This window comes from Pimephales promelas, chromosome 6 (genome assembly GCF_988280905.1).
Source record: "Pimephales promelas chromosome 6, fPimPro1.hap1.1, whole genome shotgun sequence".
In the NCBI taxonomy this organism is placed as follows: domain Eukaryota; kingdom Metazoa; phylum Chordata; class Actinopteri; order Cypriniformes; family Leuciscidae; genus Pimephales; species Pimephales promelas.
In genome coordinates this window covers 7,536,625-7,561,989 of record NC_142774.1, presented here as the reverse complement: position 1 = coordinate 7,561,989, position 25,365 = coordinate 7,536,625, and the positions used below count along the sequence as shown (strand labels likewise).

The 25,365-nt window shown below is 38.4% G+C and overlaps 1 protein-coding gene across 3 annotated transcripts in view; it reads right to left on the bottom strand.

Annotated features, from left to right (window-relative positions):
• The window catches only part of bcl9 (BCL9 transcription coactivator), a 114,730-nt gene that overhangs the window by 45,578 nt on the left and 43,787 nt on the right, over positions 1-25,365 (bottom strand). The window contains exons 1-2 of one of the 3 annotated variants that reach the window (XM_039688254.2): positions 5,677-6,585; positions 3,384-3,538 (exon numbers count right to left, since the gene is read on the bottom strand). The gene's annotated coding sequence lies outside the window, so the exon portion shown is untranslated. Of the gene's footprint in view, positions 1-3,383; positions 3,539-5,676; positions 6,586-25,365 lie in introns of those variants that run through there. The other 2 variants (XM_039688229.2, XM_039688238.2) reach the window with 2 other exon arrangements.

Genomic DNA, 25,365 nt, shown 5'->3' with positions numbered 1-25,365 from the left:
GAGTGATGCTTGCCTATGCAAAACTTGACGCCACAATGGTCAGGTGTGTTTTAGCATGTATTAGCAATGTGGTTCCTTCCTACAACAGGGTCTAGTAGTCTCTAGGGTTGTAACGGTATACCGGTATGACGGTTTATCGCGATATTGACATGTACGATTATCATATCGTGCACATTTGCTTATCCGCGGTAAAAAAAAAAAAAAAAAAAAAAACAGAATTCACCTGCACTGCCGCATGCAACTTCTTTCAGCTTGACTGCTTACTCCATATCCGTACAGCGCTGAAAATGTCCGAGACAGAGGCTGCGAATCTCTATCTCCCGCCAAAAAAAATTAAATAAAATCTGCAGTATGGGAATATTTTGTAACTTATATCCGAAAAACGATCGTGATGTTGTCCTTGAAGATGGATATCCAGTTTGCAAGATATGTGGACGAAGAGTGGCTGCAAAAGGAGTAAACACGTCGAACATATTCTCCCATATTTAGGAACACCATCCCTCCGTGAAGATAAAGGTTATTCATAACTTTTATAACTTAAGGCCATATTATTTCTGTCATGCTGAGGGAATCCCGGTCTGTCAAAAGACGCACACATGCGTCTTTTTGCGTTACAAAACAGATGCCACGTAAAATGTGCGATTTAAAAAGATAGATGGATAAATAAAGCAAAATATAGCTATGCAGTAGCCTAAATCAAATCGCGATGTGCGTGTCTCTGAATGAGCAGCGCCGTTTCGTCTAGTAGATCTAGTACACACTCAAGTACGCATGACGCTCATGGTTTTTAAAGCTGTCTCAGCCACTACGAAGACGTGAACACATGAACATATCTAGACAGAGAACACTTAATGTGCACTTTATAATTATTTTTTTAAAGAATAATCATCAAATACACTGACTGAAACTCATAGGTGTTCAGTAGGTGTTAACGCGGGGTTAAATGTAACACGGACCGTTTACACAGTTCGTCAGGATCAAGCAGGCTGTCTTTCCGCTATTTTTCTCTTGCTGCCAGAAGACGGTCTCCCGCGAATTTGCGGAAAGTTTTGATTATATTTCGTGAAGATACTGGACAAAGAGTGTTTTGACACCATGAAAGTAATTTTTTTCATCATAGGTTTTTTTCGGTTTCTGAGTTGGGTGTATACGTTTCCAAATCTAACTTTATATTGCCTTAATCACCGTCTTGTTGGCTCAAGCACCGTTTTGAAACATGTCAGCAATTCCTAGCGACTGTTAGCTAGGTTTAAAATATGTAATACACAGCGGGGTTAATTCTAACAGAGTGGTACAACTAAGCCTCCAAGTGTACAATGATAATCAAATGAAAATGGAGCCACACAACTTTTCAGGTTTGAGTATACATTTAACTTTGTTAGACGTTCACAAACAATGTTGGGATTTAAAATGTTTAAAATTTAGTGTTCTATGAATGATAACTTGTTTATTTATTAAAAATATGGCCTGTTATTAATGCAATAAACCCTTTAAATTTTTATTTTAAGCTAATTTGTATTATCATTACTGTTATTATTAATAATAATAATAATTGTACATCATGCAGCTGCCACACACAAATCTAATTTAATTGCAATTACAATATTTATAATTTTATTTATTATTATTTATTGCAAAACTATGCAGCCCTTTTCTATGTCTCTATCCATGATATTGATCCATAATAGAAGGATGATTGGATGAGGGATATGTATGGATATCTGTCTATACAGATGCACAAACAATATCAAACTATACAAATAAAATAGTACTGAATTATGTGTGTTACACACAAGTGTTACAACTAACCCCTCTCTCTGTTACAATTAACCCCGCATATGGGGTAAGTTGTAACATTTGCACTTCTGTCACTTTCAGTCCAACTGTACGAAAATGGTAGGTCCTAGAAAAAAAACTTTAAGTGTTCATTTGTAGCAGAGATGTGCATGTTGCTTGTGTAAAAAAAAAGTATTAATCTAACCTAATTATTTTTTAATTAATTGAGCCAAAAGCAAAAAGCGTTAGGTTGTGCCCCGCTCTCCCCTACAACCTGGAAAAAAAAAGTTTGGTTTAGCCTATGATTAAAATATATTACTATTGTGTATAGTTTTTTTGTCCATGTTTTAATTTATTAAACTTCTCTTGTGTAGACAAACTAAAGTTGTTACATTTTATCTGATTGCATTCTCAAAAATACATTTTGTATTCAATCACAGAATCCAGATCAGTTATTTCAGACAACCCAGAATTTCTGAGGAAATAAATATACATTTCATAAAGACTCTATTGAAAAAACCTTTGTTACAATAAACCATGTTCAACCAAAAACAATATCTGTTTTTATTCATTTAAGGGCCATTGTAGCTGATGCTGATTATAATAATGATAGTTTTAATATCGTATACCGTGAAACCGTGATATTTTCTGAGACGATTATCATACCGTGAAAATCTCATACCGTTGCAACCCTAGTAGTCTCTATAATATTCTGGTTCCTAAATACAGTTTGAGTCGTTTATTCAATGTGGACAAGATTTTTATACATTTTATCCACCAGGAGAAAATCTACAAGACTGCTTTAAATGAAAATGGCCATTATTTACTCACTGGTGTCATACTAAACATATGCTACATGCCTAAAGTTTTCTTCTATGCAATTACAATAGGGACTTCTAAGCTTCATAAAGAATGCAAAAGCGCTAAATGTGCAATACATCACAAATCTCTTGAGGCCATAAAACAACAATATTCTTTGAGCAAATATTTTGCGTGAATTGGCTGAGCTGGTTTACAAAATCAGGCTTAGCAATTCGTTCCACTTCTCAAATTAAACTTAATTGCTCAATGAAATTATCAGTGAAAAACGATTTAAATTTTGGCTTGTTTCACATACAAAAATTTCATACAAATTTGGAACATAGCATGAGTACTTTTTGTCTCAATTATTTGAAACAAACAGCCAGAACAAGTTAAAATTTCTCCAGAGGAAAGTAAGTTTCGAATATTTGGGTGTACCATTCCTTTAAAGCAAAAGCAAACCTCTCAACATGGACAATTTAATGCATCAGTCATGTCGGTAAAACAAATTCAAATCTCATTCTCAAGCACGGGTACAGTAATGAATACTTTACCCACTCAACTATATTCAATCAACCAATCCCATTCAAATCAATCTATTGGGCTGTCTTACTCCTCAAACAGATTTCCAGGGTCTCCCATTTAATAATAGGAGGATCTTGTAAAAGCACAATTGATTTTAAGCACAATAATATTGTAATTCATTCTTAGCAGAATCACAAAATGTCTTAAACATTAAGGCCTAACCTACATTTCATGTCTGTGTAAAACAAGATGGTATGTGCATTGCACAACAGTTGTCTTACCTTGAACGCCCCACAGGTTTCAGAGTCTCTTGTTCTCCCTCATCTGAAGAGCGTGCAAATAATTTCCACTGTAAATAGTGTTTGAATTTGTGTCCGGTTCTTCTCCCGTAGATTAAACCAGTGAGCTCAGGAGATCACAGACTCTATCCGAACACCTGTGGAGAAAAATGAAGCCAGAGTCAGACCACAAACCTACACATAACCACAGAAGATCTGAAGATAGTGGTAGATGTTCGTTGTCGGAAGAGGTTGTTGTGTAATTTACTTATTTGAACATTTATTCTTAGGTGTCAGGTGGAACTGGTTGCATTGAGATTATGTATAGCTCATAAAAACGAGAATGAGATTTCATGGAAGGTGCAGGAATGAAGGCAAAACCAGGAAGTTTACATTTACATTTATTCATTTAGCTGACACTTTTATCCAAAGCGACTTACAATTGCTATATATATATATATATATATATATATATATATATGAATATAAAAATATATCAGAGGTTGCACGCCTCTGGAGCAACTAGGGGTGAAGTGTCTTCCTCAGGGACACATTGGTGTCTCACAGTGGATTCGAACCTGGGTCTCTCACACCAAAGGTATGTGTCTTGTCCACTGCGCCATCACCACCCCCAGTTATTTTTGTAAGTGAGATTCCAAATAATGCCAATGCAGTTCTGCATTACTCGGCAGCAAGAAACCAAGATTCAATAAAGAAAAACCAAGCTGTTCTCAAATATCACAGTATGCAATATTTCAGAAACCCCTAAACAAGTTTAGAGTTGGGCTTCACTTGCTGCACAGTGACCTGGGACAAATACCAGGCATTATTGCTGAATTCTGTGATGAGGCGAAGCCAAAATGAATAGAACACTTGCCAGAATAAAACCCAAGAAACACAAGAACTTCCCCCCTTTCCAATCGTTTTAACGAACTTCACCACATGCTAATTCTTGACAAAACCGAACCTACAGCAGCAATTACATGACTCACTTTGTGGATAGGTACAACAAGCATTCCATTCTTTAAACACACACACACACACACACACTGACTAGTTCAAGAAACTGGGGAAGATTTCCCTGACGTTTGGGTTAGTCTACACAACTGCAAAGTCAAGGTTCAGATCAGAGGAAAACAAACATTGCATTATCACACTGTTTTAGTTCTTTTGAGAGTCGTAGAGTATTTCAAGTAAAAAAAAAAATTACTAAAAAAACAAAAATTACACGTAATACCTAAAAATTGTCGTCTTATGCCAAGTCTCAGCAAGTTCACAACACTGTATAGGACCAGACTTCAATGTCACTTTAGTTCAAACCACGGTAACCAGAGGTTGTAATAGCAATAAATAAAGAATTTAAGGTTGTATATTCATGCTTGGCAAACCACACCCAGCAAACAAGGGTTTTCCTTTTGAATAATGTCACAAATATGCAGAGTATGAGAGTTTCTCAACTGTGACAACCTTATCAAGCACGAAACCAAAACTTCCTGAGGTCATATACACTTTGACAATCTTCTGAAAAAGATGTAGTTGTAGTCCCAAAACACCGTGGTTGTTTATGTGTTTGTCCATTTGATATACACCCAGTTGAGTGCAGGCCTGGGCAGAGTTAACTAGCCTCTCTCGAGTAACCCAACACAGATACCTGCACACAGAGGAAGCTAATAGACAACAAAACACCGTTTATATCTGAAGTCGAGTGGTGTATCACGTTCAACTGGATATACGGTTACAAAACGAGGGTTTTAGCAACATTGTAAGAAAAGTAAATGGGGTTTGGTGTAACAATGGGGAGCTGTAAAAACACGCAGCGGCGGCCTCACGAACTTCCTTGTAACCTGGTGGATTCTCTGAAGAGGACAAAAAGACCGAGGAAAGTTGGAGAAGCAAAGGAGTTTACAAGAGGAACAAGTGCTGTTAACGAATAAAAACTGTGCATAAGGAAATACATGACTTACAAGTACTTGTTGAGATTTGTTGCGATTAAACGTAGGTATGAGAGTGGGACAAACCGCGGGGTGGGAAAAACAAGCTTCCTTTAGCATCTCCAGCCATAATGGTATTTGCAAGAAAGTTATACGTGTCTAACTATGAATGCATATTGGTAAAGGGAGATACATAGAAACACAATCAAGGTAAATTAATAGCACGTAGTCTATTTAAATGTGACGTTTTAAAGCCTATAATCTTAAATAAGGCATTCTTTGGGGTTTCCCCAAGTATATTTCAATGGGAGCAAGGCCAATCGAGCATGGAAGAAAAGTAGGAACGAAAGCAAAACAAATCTTACCCATGTTGAGCAAATATTCCACACAAAGCACTTTTCCCATAGCATTTGCACGTGATAAAAAAAAAATCAGGGCTCCGCGAATTCCATTTTCCCACTGAAAAAAAAAAAGTGAAGTTATTCCACAAGCGAGCGCGTTCCCCTCATTATAATCCTAGAGGTATCCCATTTTCCAAAGAAAAATTCAAGAGCACGGATGCCCGAGCCTTCTCGCTAACAAAGGGCTCCGACCATCCAAGGTAAAACCCAAAGAATCGGTGAAGGAAAAAAAATCTCAGCTCCAGACTACAAATGGCCAAACGGCTGATCCAAGACGTCCCAAACTTGTGCAGCCCTTTTTCTCTCTCAAAGAAGTTGTTCCTGTTTCGCCAAAGCTTGGGGGAGGGGAGCTGTTTTATCAAGCTCCTGGCCAAAGAGAGCGAGAGAGAGAGCTTAAAATCCTGCTGGCTGACTCTTGTATGCTAGACTAGAGATCCACTAGAATACACGGTTTAACGTTAAATCAAGTCTGCCGTGTGTTTAGAGAGCGAGCGATATCCGTTAAAAAAAATAGCAGTAGTTTAACGTTAAATAATAACCGCAGCTGGCTGCACTAAACACAAAGATATTATATGAGAATCAACGTCAGTCCTTTTAGACAATATATCGGACCGCTTATAGGGCTATGCTTTCCTTGTTAATCGACATTAAGTGTATTAGATGCAAAAAAAAAAGGATACTCTATTTCCTTTATCCTTTGGACTGCTCTCCTTTTACAGTCAGTGGTTGGGAAAAGCCGCTATATTTTAATGGTGAAAAGTGTGCGGTTGGAAAAACACAGAGGGGTGTCCGATTCCGCGCGACGGGGCTTCACAAGCGATTCGCTCTCCCCAAAACGTGCTAGTCACAGCCTTTCCTTGTGAAACAGAAGTGATTAAAATAGCTCACGGCACTAACATGGCTTCCCCCATTAGAAATCAGCGAGTGCCGCTGATGTGCGCTCGCATCCCCCCGCTATGATCCGGCCAGATGGTTTAGTCCATATTGTAATAAGTAGCAATTCTAGGTCAGGTTGACTTGCTATTGAATGTAGTGAATGACTGACGGCGGACTTCAATTCGAGCGACTCTGCTCCGAATCAACCGCTATGATTTGTCGTTCAGAAATAGGTAGTAGGTAATGGTCAAACAAAGCAAGGAAGAGCTCACTAGGACTCGGTGAATCGTGGTGTAGGGCTACTGCTGTTTTATTGAGAGTGAGACATGAGAGAAGGTGTCAAAACATGACATTATGGTCACATTGACGTATGATGTTAGATATGGGCCGAATCTAATAAAAATGGCTGCATTGTAGTTTATATATATATATATATATATATATATATATATATATATATATATATAGATAGATAGATAGATAGATAGATAGATAGATAGATAGATAGATAGATATTATATATAGATATATATAGAAAAAAAGTGTTACGTTGTGCCCTGCTCTTCCTTTTATCTAAAAGGAAGAGCAGGGCACAACGTAACACTTTTTGACTTTCTATGTTTGTGTAAATCTACTTGGGGCTTAGAGTATTTATTTTTTCCCACATTAATTTCCCAAATGTCTAGTACAATTATGTGGTTTTGTTTTATTAATACAGTGTATACTTTTTTCTTGATTTACCCTGAAAGAATGGAAGTGAAATGTGACAACATGCCCCATTGGTGGGGTACATTGTAACATCACCATATGGCAGCTTAAAATGCTATCTGATCTAAACAAGAATATATACAAATCAAACCAAAATATTTTTTTAATAAAATACAATTATTAACTTTTTCATATAAAGTAATGGCATTTTTTAATAATTAAAAATAAACTAATTTTTGAGTTTGATAACAAACACACCGGAAAACGCAGCTATTCAACATAGTTCAAAACAAAATAATAATGAATAATTTCTGAACATTGACTCTCAGTCTTTATTTACATGTTTCTCATGTTTTCTCAAAAGAATTCATAAAAGTGAATTAACGCAGTGTTACAAAACTGCTAGGGTTTAAACCTTCTGCTTGTAAGCAAAGCATTAAAGAACTATATCAACTGTTAAACAACAGAGTGGAGATTACAATAATGTCAGATTTGTCTAATTTTAAATAAACACAAAAAATAGAGATGAGAATACAAAAGAAATGTACTTGAAATGGCAAGAGAGAGAGAGAGACAACATTTAGCAAAGAAAAGAATCAATTACATATGGACTGGTCTGAAACCGTGTATATGAGTGGAGTAAAGTGTTCAATAATCACACAGTTTTACATTTTAGATAACTTCCGGATTTACATTTCTCGCCAAACACACATTAGAGAGAGAAACCCTGCTCTTGAGTGATCATTAAGCATCAAAACCCACCAGCAAAGACGAGATCACACAACTACCATGTGTTTACTGTAATATAATAACAAAACTTATCCTGCCTGGACAGTATCCTCACATCCCAATATGCATACTTCCCTACTATTTCAAATGCGTATAATGAGATGAGAACATTCATAACAATATAGGCAAACAATTTCTGGATGAAGTGCATCCATGTTTTGAAAGTACAGCATAAATGAAATCCATACACCCACTTGAATAAGTCAATTATTGTATAATTATTTTATTATTTTCCTTTTTATATATTTTTTTATTTTGGGGTATGACAACACACATAGACACAAATGGTAATTTAGTATTACGAAATCAGCATTGTTCAACAGAAAAATATATGTATAGATCATTTTAAGGGCACATAGTTCATGTGAAACACATTTCTAAACAATCTTTCCCAAAATCTTTTGCTGATCCTCTGTTTAAATGTCATTTGGAGAGACATAATCCTAAAATCACCCCGTTCCACTGAGACACTCCGACAACAAACTCTTATAGTGGCAAAACAAGAGAGCGGCAATACAAAAGGATTTCATAAGTATAAGCTGAGTGCAATAGCAGAAATATATTTACTTATTTAAACAACAAGAAATTGCTATTTATTCAAGCCTGAAATAGAGAGCGAGAAGGGACAAAAATGCATTTCTCTTAATTTTGACGACAACAACACAACTATCGGAGTGAGAGCTCAGAGTTGACAGAATCTGTTGTTCACACTACAGAATATTAAATGCTGAGGAAGAGGTGAGACTCGTGGGATTAAATGCATTTGCTGGCAATCTAATCCTGAACCGTTGTTGTGCCTAATTTCGACCCCCTGCCAAATTATTACCCCCCTCGTTGAAGTCAGTACCTGATTGCCTAATCCCAACCCCGCCCCTAATCTTAACCCCTCCCCCACAACTAATCCTAAACCTACCAATACTAGGGGGGTAATAATTTGGCGGGGGTCGAAATTCGGCACAACACCGTCACTACCACCAACAAACCCAAGCGATTACACCGCCCCGTTTGGGGGGGCTGGCTAAAAACAACAGCACCAGATTCTCCTTCCATCCTGGGGTGTGCTCAATTCCCCGTGATGTTAGCAATTGCTTTCTCACTTTTTACCCACTGCTGAGTCCCGAACTGCCCCCCCCCCCCCCACCCCCCGGGTAACAAAGGAGAGGAAAACCGATGATCTGTTGCCTTTTCCTCCAGCAGTGATACGTACAAACAGTGCTTCCCTGCTGATCGAAAGGAAATGTATTAACTCTCTTCCAGGAGAGAAAAAACATGAAAGTGGAGTGTGAAGCTTTTACCTTGCTGCTCTATGAAGGAGAGAACAGGGACAGATGACACTGTTTACATACTTTAATGTGCTCGACTGAGCTTTGCTGTTTTGCTATCATTGATTTACTCTATCTGTTGAACACAAAAGAAGATATTTTGAAGAATTTTGGCAACCTATGGAGCCCCCCTAGTCCCACTTTGGCAAAAAAATTAATTATAACTATCTCGTGGCCTCAAGATACTATCTCTTGTTAGAATCTTGAGGCCAAGAGTTACTATTTTGATGCCACGAGATACTATCTTGAGGCCACGAGTTACTATCTTGAGGCCACGAGTTACTATCTTGAGGCCACGAAATACTATCTTGAGGCCACGAAATACTATCTTGAGGCCACGAGTTAGTATCCACGAGTTACTATCTTGAGGCCACAAGTTACTATCTTGAGGCCACAAGTTACTATCTTGAGGCCACGAGTTACTATCTGGAGGCCAAGAGTTACTATCTTGAGGCCACGAAATACTATCTTGAGGCCACGAGTTACTATCTTGAGGCCACGAGTTACATGAGGCCACAAGTTACTATCTTGAGGCCACGAGTTACTATCTTGAGGCCACAAGTTACTATCTTGAGGCCACGAGTTACTATCTTGAGGCCACGAGTTACTATCTTGAGGCCAAGAGTTACTATCTTGAGGCCACGAAATACTATCTTGAGGCCACGAGTTACTATCTTGAGGCCACGAGTTACATGAGGCCACAAGTTACTATCTTGAGGCCACGAGTTACTATCTTGAGGCCACGAAATACTATCTTGAGGCCACGAGTTAGTATCCACGAGTTACTATCTTGAGGCCACGAGTTACTTGAGGCCACAAGTTACTATCTTGAGGCCACGAAATACTATCTTGAGGCCACGAGTTAGTATCTTGAGGCCACGAGTTACTATCTTTAAGGCCACGAAATACTATCTTGAGGCCACGAGTTAGTATCTTGAGGCCACGAGTTACTATCTTTAAGGCCACGAAATACTATCTTGAGGCCACGAGTTAGTATCTTGAGGCCACGAGTTACTATCTTGAGGCCACAAGTTACTATCTTGAGGCCACGAAATACTATCTTGAGGCCACGAGTTACTATCTTGAGGCCACGAGTTACATGAGGCCACAAGTTACTATCTTGAGGCCACGAGTTACTATCTTGAGGCCACGAAATACTATCTTGAGGCCACGAGTTAGTATCCACGAGTTACTATCTTGAGGCCACGAGTTACTTGAGGCCACAAGTTACTATCTTGAGGCCACAAGTTACTATCTTGAGGCCACAAGTTACTATCTTGAGGCCACGAGTTACTATCTTGAGGCCACGAAATACTATCTTGAGGCCACGAAATACTATCTTCTATCTTGGTAAATAAACATTTTATCAGAAAATGAAATACGGTTAATTACTGTAAATTTTAAGTTAAGTCTGTAAAACCATTAATGGTCCTATCGTATTTTAACGGTAAAGTTCTGGCCAACACAGCTGCCGGTCTTTTACCGTAAAAAATTACGTTTTTATTTTTAACAGGAAGGCATCGCTTACACACAAACGCAAAACTCTTAGGGCCGGTTCACATATCGCGTCTTTTGCGCGCTCAAGTTCGTTATTTCAAATGTAGGCGCGCGGTATGCGCGCTCATAATGGAAGCGGTGCGGTCGCGGTGCGACGCGCTCCTTTTTTCCATGCGCGTCCGCGCCGCGTCGAGATAAAAACATCTCAACTTTTCAGAATACCGCAAGCGCACCGTACGCACACAATAGGTCATGTGACAAGAACCAACTGAAGCGCAACCGCCCTGGCGCTTTGCAAAATAGAGAATGCGGCGCGCCCAGCGTTTTCTACGCGTTTTTAGGCGCTATATGTGAATCCGGCCTTAGACTGCATATTTATCACTTTAAAAGAGGTAATATTGTAAATAAATAATTATTCATTAATTGATCTTTATCTCTTTAACGGTTTAATTAAATTGCTCAGAAAGTTATAGTGCCCCTTGTGACAGTGACATGTGAAATCAAGCATGTAAGCATGTTCATGTACCTGTTTTGGATCTTATTGATGATTTGACACCAGTTTTGTTAGATGCTCTAATAATGAAGACGATTGGGATGAAGATGTGTTGGAAACATAAGCCCTTGAAGCCATATGTCACAGGTGTGTTTAACCATCAAGTGTTACCAGGTGACATCTGGTTGAATGAAAGAGCACAAACATCACCAGATCGCTGTCTTGATCCAACTGTCAAATATTAACTCTGTAAAGCCTGGTATATGAAATAATAATTCATATATTTTTAAATGGAACAGTTTATTGAACCTTTAGTTAAAATCGGAACATATTTTAACATGGTTTTTCTATTAATAAATAAAATCCATATATAGTCAACTAAACCAAAGTTGCAAAGTGTTCATCTTGAAATAGTACTAACAATACAAAATTTGTACATTTACTTTATAAAAATGAGGTAAAAAAAATAAACAGTAAAAAGACGTAAACATCAACCTGTTGGTGGCCATGTTTTAAATTTATACTAAAAGGCCATTAATTTCTTTAAAAATAAAATATAAACTATCAATCAGACAACAGAAGGCATATAAGATTTGTGTATCAGATTTGAACTGTAGGCTTTATAAGGTTACATTTTTTTATTCGAGAGCGTGATGTGAGAGAAATGATCCACACGGCAAAATGAGGCATAAACGATTTATGAAACAGTAATAATGTAAAAGGTAAATACAAAAAATGTCAAAAACTATGACAACTGGCCCCTATAATTATTTTTTCTACACTATTTTGTTTTCCCTCAGGGTCAAATATCAACTGCAACCGCTTCAGTCGCATTAAAACGCACAAATGTGTTTTGAAAAGAATAATTAACGGCATCAACGTGCCACTTAATACCAAACAGTTTAATCAAGCACCATAATTTATTCGATAATAGCATATCAAAGCTCTGAATTATAACAAGAGTTATCAAAATGAATTTCTGTCTAATTGTTGTTAACACAATTAAATAATACATTTACTTAACTTGCGGATGTTGTTTTTTTTAAAAATGGTATATTAATTAGAGAAGAAGTGAAATGCTTGAGTGATCATGTGTGCAATGCTTGAATTTTTTTTTCCGGTGCTGCCAGTGTGAGAGAGCTATGATCTCTCTTCAACTTTTGGCTGAAGTTTGAAGGAAAGATTTTTTTGGCCGCAGTCATATCCGCCTCGACAGGACAGAAGATCTTTCGACTCTGCACAAACGTCACAGCAAAACAAACTTCCTTTGCTGGGCCTGCACTCCTCCTTTTTAATTTATTTCTACGGATTTTGGCAGCAAGCATAGCTTAGTTGCACCATCCATAGTTGCCTTTCCCTCTCTCTCTCTGTTCATCTAATGTTTATTTCCTTCTTGCCACTTTACCCTCCTTCTCCCTTCAACCTCTTTCTCATTCGTCTCTGTGTTGCACCCTCTGTCACTGTAATAGGAAACATTTCTCTTTATCCCTGGTAAACAGCTTCAGTTTCGCCTCGCATGCTCGGGACATATAAGAGTATATATATATATATATATATGAAGAGTTCAGATGCAAAAGCCTCTAAGTGCCATTTGAAATTTTCTTCTAGAATGATAATTTTTGTCAAGCTTGTATATTTAAGTTCAGTGATTTCACTTAAATGGCAATGATAATTACCTATTAATTGTTATTTAAGTGAAAATACTGAACTTAAAAATACAAGTTTGATAAAAATCATCATTAAAGAAGAAAATTTCAAATGGCATTTAGAGGCTTTTGCATCTGAACTCTTCATATATATCATTGGAGCCATGGTGCACTGGTTCGCAACAGGTAGAGTCAGTGCTCAGTTGCTGCAGGTTCGAGTCTGACAAGTCGGTTTACTCGGCTGCCATCTTGGTAACGTCTCCAGACAGTCCATTTCTATGAGAAAAATAGTCATTCAAGTATATCTTCTACTTGATTCGGGAAAGACCAAAGTCTTCAAATACACTAGCATCCTACAATTTGTGGTTAGTAAGATTTAATGTTTTTAAAAGAGGATGCTCTCCGTTTGTTTTCTGTCATCTCCTAGCGTGTTCATATGTAAATTGCGTGAGCTTATTTTGTCCATTAGATCGAAAGATCTGAAAACCACATTAATTTACGTGCCCATAGATCCTTCACTTGGAAGACATCAGGACAGAAGTGGTTAAAAGTGCACTAAAGAAATGGGTTAAAAAAAACAGGTGTAAACGGGTACTTACAGCCACAATATTTTGCAGATGCCACCATGATTTTTTTTTTTTTTTGCGTTTTCCACGTAAACATTCTCTGTGCAAGATGTGTCCTTATCCCATTCATTTTCTTAAGTATTGCAGTTTTTTTTTTCTACTGAGGCAGAATTCCCCCCAAAAAGTTCCACATAAACGATACATTAGTTAATGGTATTATAAGGAATACATGTTAATCAATGGCCATGCACCAAATGATGCCCTCAGCAGTCTCATCCAAGCCATTCAAACGCATTCATAGACAAGATGTCTTATTTTTAGATTTACATTGTAAAAAATATCCATGATTTTAACAGTAAAATACCGTTAAATTTACAGTTTTTGAAAGTGAAAAAGAACAAATCGTTGTATATTTTACAGTGTAAAACCGTAAATTGACATTCCCACAATTCCCTGTGTGACACTTCACATTTGATGTATTTTTGTTGAAATAACTATTAATAGTTCCTCATAGTTTTATTGTTTTTTGTCTAATCAGTTATGTACATTAGGGTTTTATGTTACATTTAATGTTGTTAAATTAATGTTTATTGCATTTTTTAATTTCATGTGTGTTACCATGTTGGTGTTTAATGTTTGTGTGAATGACACTGTGCAGCTTCTTTATATAAGTATTACCTAAATAAGTAAGTAATCACTTATGATGAGCTGTGATTGCCCAAGTAACTCTCATCACTGCTGTGATGATTGATGGTTGTATTACAATGGTTGTAAACAGTTTTATCGGTTGTAAAACAGATATCAATAGGTTGATAAATCAACATTTTATCAGAAAAAAATACGGTTTATTACTGTAAATTTTAAATTAAGTCTGTAAAACCATTAACGTTCCTACCGTATTTTGGAGACCTGCTACAACAGCTGCCGTTTTTTTACAGTAAAATTTACGGTTTATTTTTTACAGTGGCATAGTTGTAAATCTGTAGTTCTAGTGAATATCCAAACAGCCATTGTATTTCAACACCCACACAAGTCTCTCTTGGGCTTTGCCTGAGCCATGAGATGTTATCTTCAACAGAAATGGATGTGCTTGTCCCCCACTAGAAGGTGAGGACTGGACCACCAAGGCTGTGTTGATGGGGGGTTTACACATGTCATCTGCTCATGCAGGTATCCAGTCATTATGAGGCTGTAGTTTGCACGCCAACCCCTATGCTACATTTCAGATGCAGGTGTCCCTGTTTTCTGCCATACAAATACCTCAACACATGACACTCAAGAGTTTCTATGGACACAAATAAACATCTAAGCACAATAAACATTTACACAAACTGCATCTTTTCGCTTCCCTCTCACGTTAAGCATCGTCTCTCATTGTGTGCCTCAGAGGGTGTTTACTGTTGTGAAGCTGTAGCGGTTTGTGGTTGTCAGGGTGGCTGAGGAGGCCATTGTGGCGTTTGCTAAACAGACTGAGGTTTTCTTCACTCAACAACACATTTATTTCCACATGTTTTCTCCCAGTCAGCAACATGAGATCCGTTTAAAGAGCTTTAGTGTTTTTACTAGGTGTCTCTTGATGTTCCCATGGATCTAATACTGCTCCTAATCACTTGGATTTGTTAAATGGTAACCACCCACTAGAGTGCCTAGTAGTACATATCCACCAATGAGTCAAAACCATGACCACCTGCCTAACATGCTGTCAAAACAGCGCCGACACCACGGAGACATGGACTCTGTAAGACCCCTGTCCTGTGGGATCTGGCACTAAGACGTTAGCAGCAGATCCCTTAAGTCCTGTAGGTTGTGAAGTGAAGCAGATGAATACGTTTGGTCTAACACATCCCACAGATGCTCAATTGTAGAGATCTGGGGAATTTGGAGTCCAGGGCAACACCTTGAACTCTTCATCATATCTCTCAAAGCATTCCTGAACAATATGTGCAGTGCGGCCAGGCACTTCCACCAGGGAACACCATTGTCATGAAGGGGTGTACCTGGTCTGCAACAATTTATAGGTAGGTGGCCCGTGTCAAATTCACATCCACATGAATGGCCAGACCCAGAGTGACCGGACCACCGGTATGATCACTTGCCCCGGTAAACAGACTGGATAGCCTTTGTTGCCCTCGTGCATCAATGAGTCTAGGGCGCCCAACATCCTGTAGTTGGTTTGGGGTTTGTCCCTCCTCAGACCACTGTTGGTAAATTCTCACCACTGCTGACCTGAAACAACACAAGCCTTGCCGTTTCAGAGATACCCTGACCCAGTCGCCTTTTCAAAGTCCCTCAGATCTTTATTCCTGTCCATTTCTCCTGCATCCAAAGAATGGATTGTTTTCTTACCATCTAATCTACCCAGAACTTAATATTTGGCTTAAGGAGATGATCAACAATATTCACTTCACCTGTGACTGCTCATAATGTTTTATCTCATCATTGTACAGTATGCAAGTAATTTGATAATTCCTTTAATTTGTATAATTTTATAAATCTATAGACCAATGCTACTTTTGCGTCATCGAAGGGTAATGCCCCTTTATGAGGGAAAACAAACGGATTCCCCTGAGAACAGAAATCGCTCTAGATCTGCAAAGTTACTTGATAGCAAAAATGGCACAAACATACACACCCTCTTTGCCGGCCGAGGACCGTGAGTGGTATTTAAAGAAGTTAACGTTACTGGATTCGGGATTACAGAGGTGTCCCTTTGAAATTGTCGAAAACTGGATCAATGGTAAATGGACTGGATTTATATAGAGCTTTCATAGACCCAATGGCCACCAAAGCGCTTTATATTTGCCTCACATTCACCCAGTCATACACTCATTCACACACCGACGGCGGTGTCAGCCATTCAAGGCGCCATCCAGCTCGCCAGGAGCAGCCGGGGTTAGGAGTCTTGCTCATGGACACCTCGACACTTGGTCAGGTGGAACCAGGGATTGAACCACCAACCTTCTGGTTTGGCTCTTCTACGATGAGGCCATGTCACTTGGATCATATTTAACTTGATTTAAGCTATTGACATAGTTTTGTTGTCGACTAGCTATACTATACTGTTGAAATAGTGGCAGGCTAGGACTAAAGTGGACTTGGCTGGTTTCTGCTTGTGGACTTTGAAAGTTGTAAAAAGGTTTACAGTGTACACCAAATGGTATGTAGGACCTAGTATGTATGTATGGGGCTATCAAATTGGATGTTGTGACATTACGCTATCATATGTAGCCTAGAAGGCTTGATCTACTGCCGTTCCTATTGTTAAATGTAGCACAGAACAGTGGTCGTCGGAAAGTCATATAGGCCCATATAAAGCACTTTCTAGACACAAGCAGAAACCAGCCAAGTCCACTTTAGTCCTAGCCTGCCACTATTTCAACAGTAAAATGAACAACAGCCAATGTAGCGTGCCTAGTGAGAGCTAATCACGTAACGTTAGCTGCTAGTATTCTAACTAGTATAGCTAGCTAGTCAACAACAGAACCATGTCAATCGCTTAAATCAAGTTAAATATGATCTCATCGTCTAGTTTGTCATACTGTGTGTTAATGACAAAAATAAAACAAAAAAATACTATTTACTTGGTGATTCCCCAAGATAGAAGTAGATGTCTGAATAATAGTCCATATTTGGCCACTGAGTGGAGTAATTAATCCAGTTTTTGATCATTTCAAAGGGACACCTCTGTAACCCCGAATCCAGTAGCTTCTTTACTGTAAGTTTGTGCCATTTTTGCAGTCATGAAACTTTGCAGATCTAGAGCAAGTTCTGTTCTCATGGGATGGATGGATGGATGGATGGATGGATGGATGGATGGATGGATGGATGGATGGATGGATAGATGGATAGATGGATAGATGGATAGATGGATAGATGGATAGATGGATAGATGGATAGATAGATAGATAGATAGATAGATAGATAGATAGATAGATAGATAGATAGATAGATAGATAGATAGATAGATAGATAGATAGAGCATAGGAAATAGTTCAACAGAGGAAAGAAAACACTCTTTGAACCATTTATGGTCTTTAAAGCATACTTAGAAAAATGTTGACTTTGTGAAACACAAATGTACATCAATACACATTAGAATCAGTATAAGTGCCTCCCTGCAGATCTGGGACCAGCTCTAGAGAGCCCCTCCACCCCATGGGCAGCGTGACTCAGCAATTCCTGGCAAATAGGCCAGTCAGCACGGCTGCCAGTCAGTCACTGGGTCATCAGGCCAGCCAGCAGGATGTCTATATATACTGTGCAGAGAGAGCGTGTTGAGTCTGATAAATAATTGAAGAGCACATTCATTAGCCTAGATTATTTAGCTTAAACGCTGGCTTCAATCCTCTACAATCAGAACTCATTACCTCACAATGAGTTACGAGCCAACACCTGCCAATCAAACATGGAGGAATAGATTGTGAATATTGCCAGAGGAAGGAAAGAAAAGCAGTGTGCACTCAGGAAAACACTGTTAGAAAAGAAAGCTGTAAGGTTTATGAAGGCATACAGCAAGACTAAAGACAGATATTCCTCCCAGCCACCCTGAAACAGTCTGCTCTCTGCTGGGCCCCTCGACCCGCTTGGAGGATGGCCAGAATACATACATACAAACACACACACTGTCCAACCCCACAGCACATCCAGAATTTCTAAAAAACACACACGCAAGCTTATTCCAGTACAGGAAGGCATATGCTTACACACAAATGCAAAACTCATAGACTGCATATTTATCACTTCATTTAAAAGGGGTCATATTGTAAATAAATAATTATTCATTATGAATTGATCTTTTGACATAGGAAGTAACCTCTATAACCTCTATTTACCAACAGAGTGATATTGCTTTAACCCCTTACCTGTCACCTCCCTTTTTGAGAATGGGGGTTAAAATGCACTATTTAAACTTAAATGGTTGTAATTCAAGAATGGAATATATACCCAAGTTTGGTATTGTTTTAAAGGAAACACTCAGCAGATTATTGCTGAAGTTAAAACACTTAAAAAAATAAATAAAAATAGTTATGGAAGTATAAATTTACATTAAATCAAATTTACTGTACTATATATTTTATATTTTATATAAAATATATATTTTACAAAATATGTTTTACTCTAAAATGACTATAAAATCAAAGCCATACATCTAACCAAGTTATGTTCCAAATTTGAAGTTGATATCACAAAAATAGAAGTTTCCATGAGATTTTGTTTAGGCGTAGAACCAAAAATAGCCACCGGTGCCATTGAATTCCATTGAATTTAGTTGTATACATTCAGCAAGGCGAGCATTTGAGCTCATAAAACCTAAACTTTGATATTTATTTTTTTTAAATGAGCGATCGTTTCGCTTGATAAGACCCTTATTCATCGTCTGGAATCGTTTAAAGCCCTTTGAACATCTTTGCACTGAAACTGTCTTTTGGACCTTGAACCGTTTGGTTCCCACTGAAGTGCATTATATGGAGGAAAGTCCTGGAATGTTTTCATCAAAAACCGACATGGAAAGAAAGACATGGACATCTTGGATGACATGCGGGTGAGTAAAATTGAAAAAGTGATGAATCCTTAAACCCATTTTGAAAATTTGCGCAGGGAAATATTTCGCCCTCAAGCAAAATTGCGTGGATACTCCCCTGAAAATTAGTCCGAAATACAGATGTGACCACACCTAAAGTCTTAAAGGTACAACAGCCAAAAATCTGTATATTTATTTGGAAAATGGTCATCTACGACTAAATTTAATGTTTTGCCCCAAACATTAAAAGAATTAAAAACAAGCTCGACAAATGCAGACAGTGAATATGACTTTCTCTTTTCTCTTCTCTTCCACCCATCTCTCTCTCTCTCTCTCTCTTGCAGGTCTCTGTCCTCTTGATAAAGAGCGGTTTGAATATCAATGAGGTTCATTCTCTCCCGGGTCTGCGGCCAGCTGTTATAGAGTGAGCGCCATTCTGCTGCTATTTTGAGGCAAGATACGTAATTAAAAAATCAATACCTTCCGATGAAACCTTTTCACTATACACAACCATACTGACCTTCTAAACACACATCCTGGTTCACTTATACCCAAACACAAATACTGCTAAACAACACATGAACAATTCATTTCCATGCTTATTTTCTAATATATCTCTTTTCTGAGTATGTTAAAAGCAATAAAAAGAGAACAACTAGTTTTTGTGATGGTACATCTTGTGCGTTTGGGATGGAGAGTAGCACCCCTGCGGATATCCCTGACACTTGAGTCTCGGACGCAATCGTCTGTTTTGACAGCGACAAGACGTGAAGATTTCTGTATGCAAATAAGATGTAAACAGACCATCAGGGAGCCATCTGTGTGGCTGGAACTTCCTGAGTGGGCGGGGCCTCTGTAGCCAGAGAGACGGGCAAGCGAATGAAAGCTCACAGCACCAGTTCGGGTCACCAGCGTAGACCTCTACGAATGTGAACAAAAGTGTTATTACCTCCGTCTTTGCCCGTTTAAGGGCCACACTGACATGGCCGTGAATTAGTGTTCGTTTAGTGCTTACAAATGAGTCGACTGTCTACTACGCTCTTCACACACACAATAGGGGGAGCTTGGCCAGGCCCTTGTAATTAACTATCCTAAACGAGGAAGGAAAAATGAGGTTATAGGTTAATATCTACAAGCTTTGTGTGGATACATACAACATGCTGTTCCATCAGCACTGATAGAGGTTGTCCTCTCATTGCTGCTGCTGTTTATTGACAAGTTTAAACCTGGGTAACTTAAACACTAATTGAAACAGGATCCGCGTTACAGACATTCTGTAATGTGCTGTATTTTATTGTTCAGTGGGAAATAATGCAGGGTAGGCTTGGATCTGGAATTGATTGATTGCTCTATTCAGCACCAGAATAGAGCAACGTTGATTTGAAGAAAAAAAACATGCAAAACATTTAAAGTGACACTTCACCCATTTGCATTAAGCTTTGTATCTTTAGAAACCCAGTCATATTTTTGAATGGTCATGGTTTAATCCCTTATTTCCCCTGAGATGGGAGAAAAAAGGATTTAAGTGTTTTAAAAAATCGTAAAAATCGTCGTTTTGCGTTATAATAAGCAGGAAGTCACATTTCATTAAAAAAGTGTAGAGACTACAAAAATGAGCTCATTATTATTCAAGGGTGTGGGACCCACTCACGCTACAGGCCTATTACAGATCAGTGGGCGGGACTTCACTTGCAGATGCTGAATCAATATCAGCCATCTTGTTTGGAAGCTAAGCTAACAAGCGCTGTGGTGATAGGAAGTATGATAATGACGAAAGAAACTAAACATGATATGGAAGAGGATTTTAGAAAGTCTGCTGCTTGAATCTGATGTTCGTGGCTATCTTTACGAGTCGCAGTATAGTGAAGAGCAGCTGAGGCTGATGGAGGAACAGGAGGCGGCTGCCTGTCGCGGTCGAGGAGCCCAGACTGACTAGAGCAGGGCGGACTGCTGTGCAACTACGAACACAGATAGAGTCCGTCTGCTGCAGTGAATTTCAACGATGGCAATTTCTCCTGAACGAAATCTCTGAATCAGACGAGCACACGGACGTTTGTGTTGTGATAGGTTCGTCTGACTGAACATCCAGGTATCATGCAGTAATTCACCATATAGAAATAAATACAAACGAGGAATAATTCACTAATGAGTTTGCCAATGTAACGTTAATGGGGTTTGTTGTTGTGGGAAGATGGAGGCGGGAACCGGCGAACATTTAAACATTTTAATAGTAAAATGAACAAATACAAAATGAAAGTATAAGCCAGCAGCCCCTCATTGACGACTGCTGTAACGTTGCACACAACAGAAACAAAACACAACATAAAAAATCAGGACTGTTTCTCTCTCGATCTGCGGTCGTCGCTCCTCATTTTATGCTTTCACTCCTCCGTGAGAGATACGAAACCGGCGCGCATCTCACAGGTGTCTTTCATTATCGCTGAAATAATGATACGCCACCTGGCTCTTACGTCCCTCGCCCTCGATCGTCCTGCTCGCCACAGCCAACTAACAAGAAATTTTGTGTTAAATGAATTTCAAACTCTGGTGACAGCTAATGTTAGCCTTGTAGACGGAAGAGTGATTTCTCTGTTTGCGTTGTTCCGGATTAGTGGGTGTGGCTTGCGGAGCTGTGCAATGTGGTGCATTGTGGGAATTGCTGTCTTACTTACAAATGCGCCCCTCTGTTATTTTCGGTCTTTTCTCGGTCAAGAGGGCACCAAATTCAAAAATTATTTTACATTTCGACTACATGATCCACTTTCAATAAAGATTAAGGTTGAAATGGGTGAAATGCTCCTTTAACGTAACTGTAATGTGTATTTATGAGTAAGACGGGATATTTGTTGGGAAATAAATTATGAATATCAAAATGTAATAATACTGCTGAATTCTGCACAATAAGACAAAGCACATTTGCTAAATAGATAGTTTGGATTTCATTTAACCTTTCGCTTTTAATCTGGATAACAGAGTAAATTTAGTTCTTACTGTATTAATGTATATATTGTATTATTGAATCGATGTATTAATATACATCAATTCAATATTGAATTGAGGTATAAATACTCTAAAAAGAAAGAAACGAACACCAAATAAAACTCTGAAAACCTCAGCATGGCATTTGTAGGTATATTCAATTTAGGACAGAGTTCTTTTAGGGGAACACTTTGTGTCTCCATGTGTACATGTGTGCGCTATGGAAGTTTTTGCTGTTAGCACTGGAGCTTGTTTCCGAAACACACAAGCATAGTGTTCCAGCAGCACACCCTCTCATGGAGGGAACAAGCTAAAAATATCACACACACACACACTTACAAGAAAAGCAAGGCAATCTCTCTTTTACACACACACACACACACACACACACACACACACACACACACACACACAGAGAGAGAGAGAGAGAGAGAGTTCTTTGCCCTCTTTTCAACTACTTAGTGTTGTCACAAATGCCCTCTTAGCACCAAATAACACCCAAACCACAAATGAGTATCATTATTTATTAAAATCATTAGTTCCAGTATAGTAGTGGAAGTATACAGATCAGTCTTTCACCCTAACCTTCACATATAGTTTTTCACTCCCTGTCTGAATTAAGCCCAGCACCTTGACTCAACCTTGCCTGCGGCTCTCTTCCACCCTAGATCAGCAGATGAACAGCGTAGACCACCAGCATTACATTAATACTTTACAATTTAAAGGCTCTATAGCGCTTTATCGCACTCTATAGTGCTACACCACTGTCGATGTATGAATGAGTGAGTGAATGGGTGAATGTGAGGCAAAATGTTGAAAAAAAAGCCATTGGGTCTGAGAAAGCGCTATATAAATGCAGTCCATTTACCATTTATCATGTTAATTGATTAATTGGCTTTATTTCACTTTATTCTAGACAGAGTTTTCTATCAAGGTGAGACCCTGTAAGCTTGCATTTGATTATTGCATTAGTAAAATGGAAGGAGGAGTTCACCCCAAAAACTCCTCTTTTGTGTTATTAACTCTCCAAATCTGTGTGACTTTCTTCCCTCTGCGGAACACAAAGGCCTGGTTTCACAGACAAGGCTAACACAGTCTCATCCCAAAAAGTCATATAACTGAGGTTTTGGGACGTCTTTTGACCATACGTCAATATCCGCCTTTTTAGGGCCCCCTTAAACGTCGGTAGATGGCGATCCCGGGCCGTCACACAACTGACACTTTACCTTTAACGTCAGTTAGGTTTAGGGTTAGGTTTAGGTATGGGGTAGAGTTAGGATCCCATAACCTCATCTACCGACGTTTAAGGGGGCCCTAAAAAGGCGAATATTGACGTATGGTCAAAAGACGTCCCAAAACGTCAGTTATATGACGTCTTGGGATGAGACCGGGTTGACAAGGCTTAGATTAGGCCAGGATTAGGCCGCCTTAGTTCAAATAGGACATTTAAGTAGCTTTTTATTTCATGTTAAAGGAGAACTCCGGTGCAAAATGAACCTTTGGTCTAATAAAACATAATGAGGTAACATAATGAGGGTCCACATGCAAAACTGAGCATTGAGAACTTTGTAAGTGTACAGACCGTTTAATAAGAAGATATTTTATAAAGACAGTTCACTTCGTTTATACAGACAGGAGCCATCTTAGAAAATAGTCTCGATAAGTCGATCCCCAAACGCCGTTCATACAATTCAGAAGTTCGCTGAACTTCACACCGTTCAGATCACTCAGCACGTTGTTTGTGGTTTGACTTATAGAGACTGTTTTCCAAAGATGGCGCCGCCTGTATACACGAAGTGAACTGTCTTATAAAGTATCTTCTTATTAAACGGTCTGTACACTTACAAAGTTCTCAATGCTTCGTTTTGCATATATGGACCCTCATTATGTTACTGTGTTAGTGTGGGGCTATTTTGAGCCTTGTTAGTGGTATAAACTAGCTATTTCTTTTTACTTAGTAAATGCCCCCAGAGTTTTTAGAGATAAAACTCTTTACATTCAATTATCATGAAAACAAATTTCAGAGAACGGTTGACTAGGTACCGATGTTTTATTAGACCAAAGGTTCAGTTCGTGCCGGAGTTCACCTTTAAGTTACTTTCAATTCAGACAGCTCAAACAGTCAAAGGTAGTTAAACATGTATGTATGAATGAATTGTAATAGTTTTATGTGAGGAACAGACCAAAATGTTTGGTCTTAAAATCCAGATTGTGATGGCAAACGATCCGAGCTGTGAACGCAGAAGTTGTGGGCTCAAACTCAAGTAGTGTTGACCCAGGAACTAAGAAGTGCTATGATTTTAGCCCTATTCTGTCACTGTTCTTCCCTGGAGCGCGACACTTCCCCATGTTCAGCCCCAGGTTGTTCCAGGGGGTCTGTCCTGGCAATTAGTGTAGCGAAAGTCACTTTAAATGAGAATGTATGTGCTACAAAGCAGAGTGACTAAACGGATTGCCTGTTTAAAATCCTGACAGACCATACGAGGTTTGGAATATCATGTTAACATCACTGTAAAAAAAATGTTTTTTTCAAATTTGTTATCACAAATTTTTTTCTTTTGTTAAATCAACTTAAATGATTTTTTTAGTTAAGATAACTTATTATTTTGAGTTTCTGATGATTAAATTAATCTCCTTCATTGTATTAACTCACTTTTTCCAGGTCAATCAACTTAAAATTTTAAGGCAACCAGGTTACTTACTTTTTTAAGTTAAACCAACAATATTTTTTTACAGTGATTTAACTTTGCTCATTATGTTTCATGATTTGTATCTGCATCTAAATACCAACCTAAGCTCAGTGGAAAGAAAAATGGAGATATTTCAGCAAAATATTACTTCTTGCACACTTTTTGACACTTTTAAAGTGAACTATCCAGTGAGTGGCAGTAAAAGCGTGCAATATATCAAAAAAAATATATCATCATTATTTGTGTGAAGTACAGAGCCATGGTGGGATGGGACAAAAAAAATTGTTTCAATGTTTTTGCTTTGACTTTTGCTTGCTTGTTCCCATTCACATGCAAAAGCACTGAAATATAGTTTTTCATCCCACCTTATATTATTTAATCACAAAAGTTTCTTAGGGAAATGCTGAAGTGTTGCGAGTTTTCCAAAAATGGAGGTAGAGGCATGTTTTTTTTTTCACCCAATGAGTCTAAATTGCTAAATGCATGAGATTTTGTAAATGTAACAAGCTCAAGACGGAAGGGCGAAGGTTATGAATATCTCGGAAAAGATGTGAAATTGACTTTGA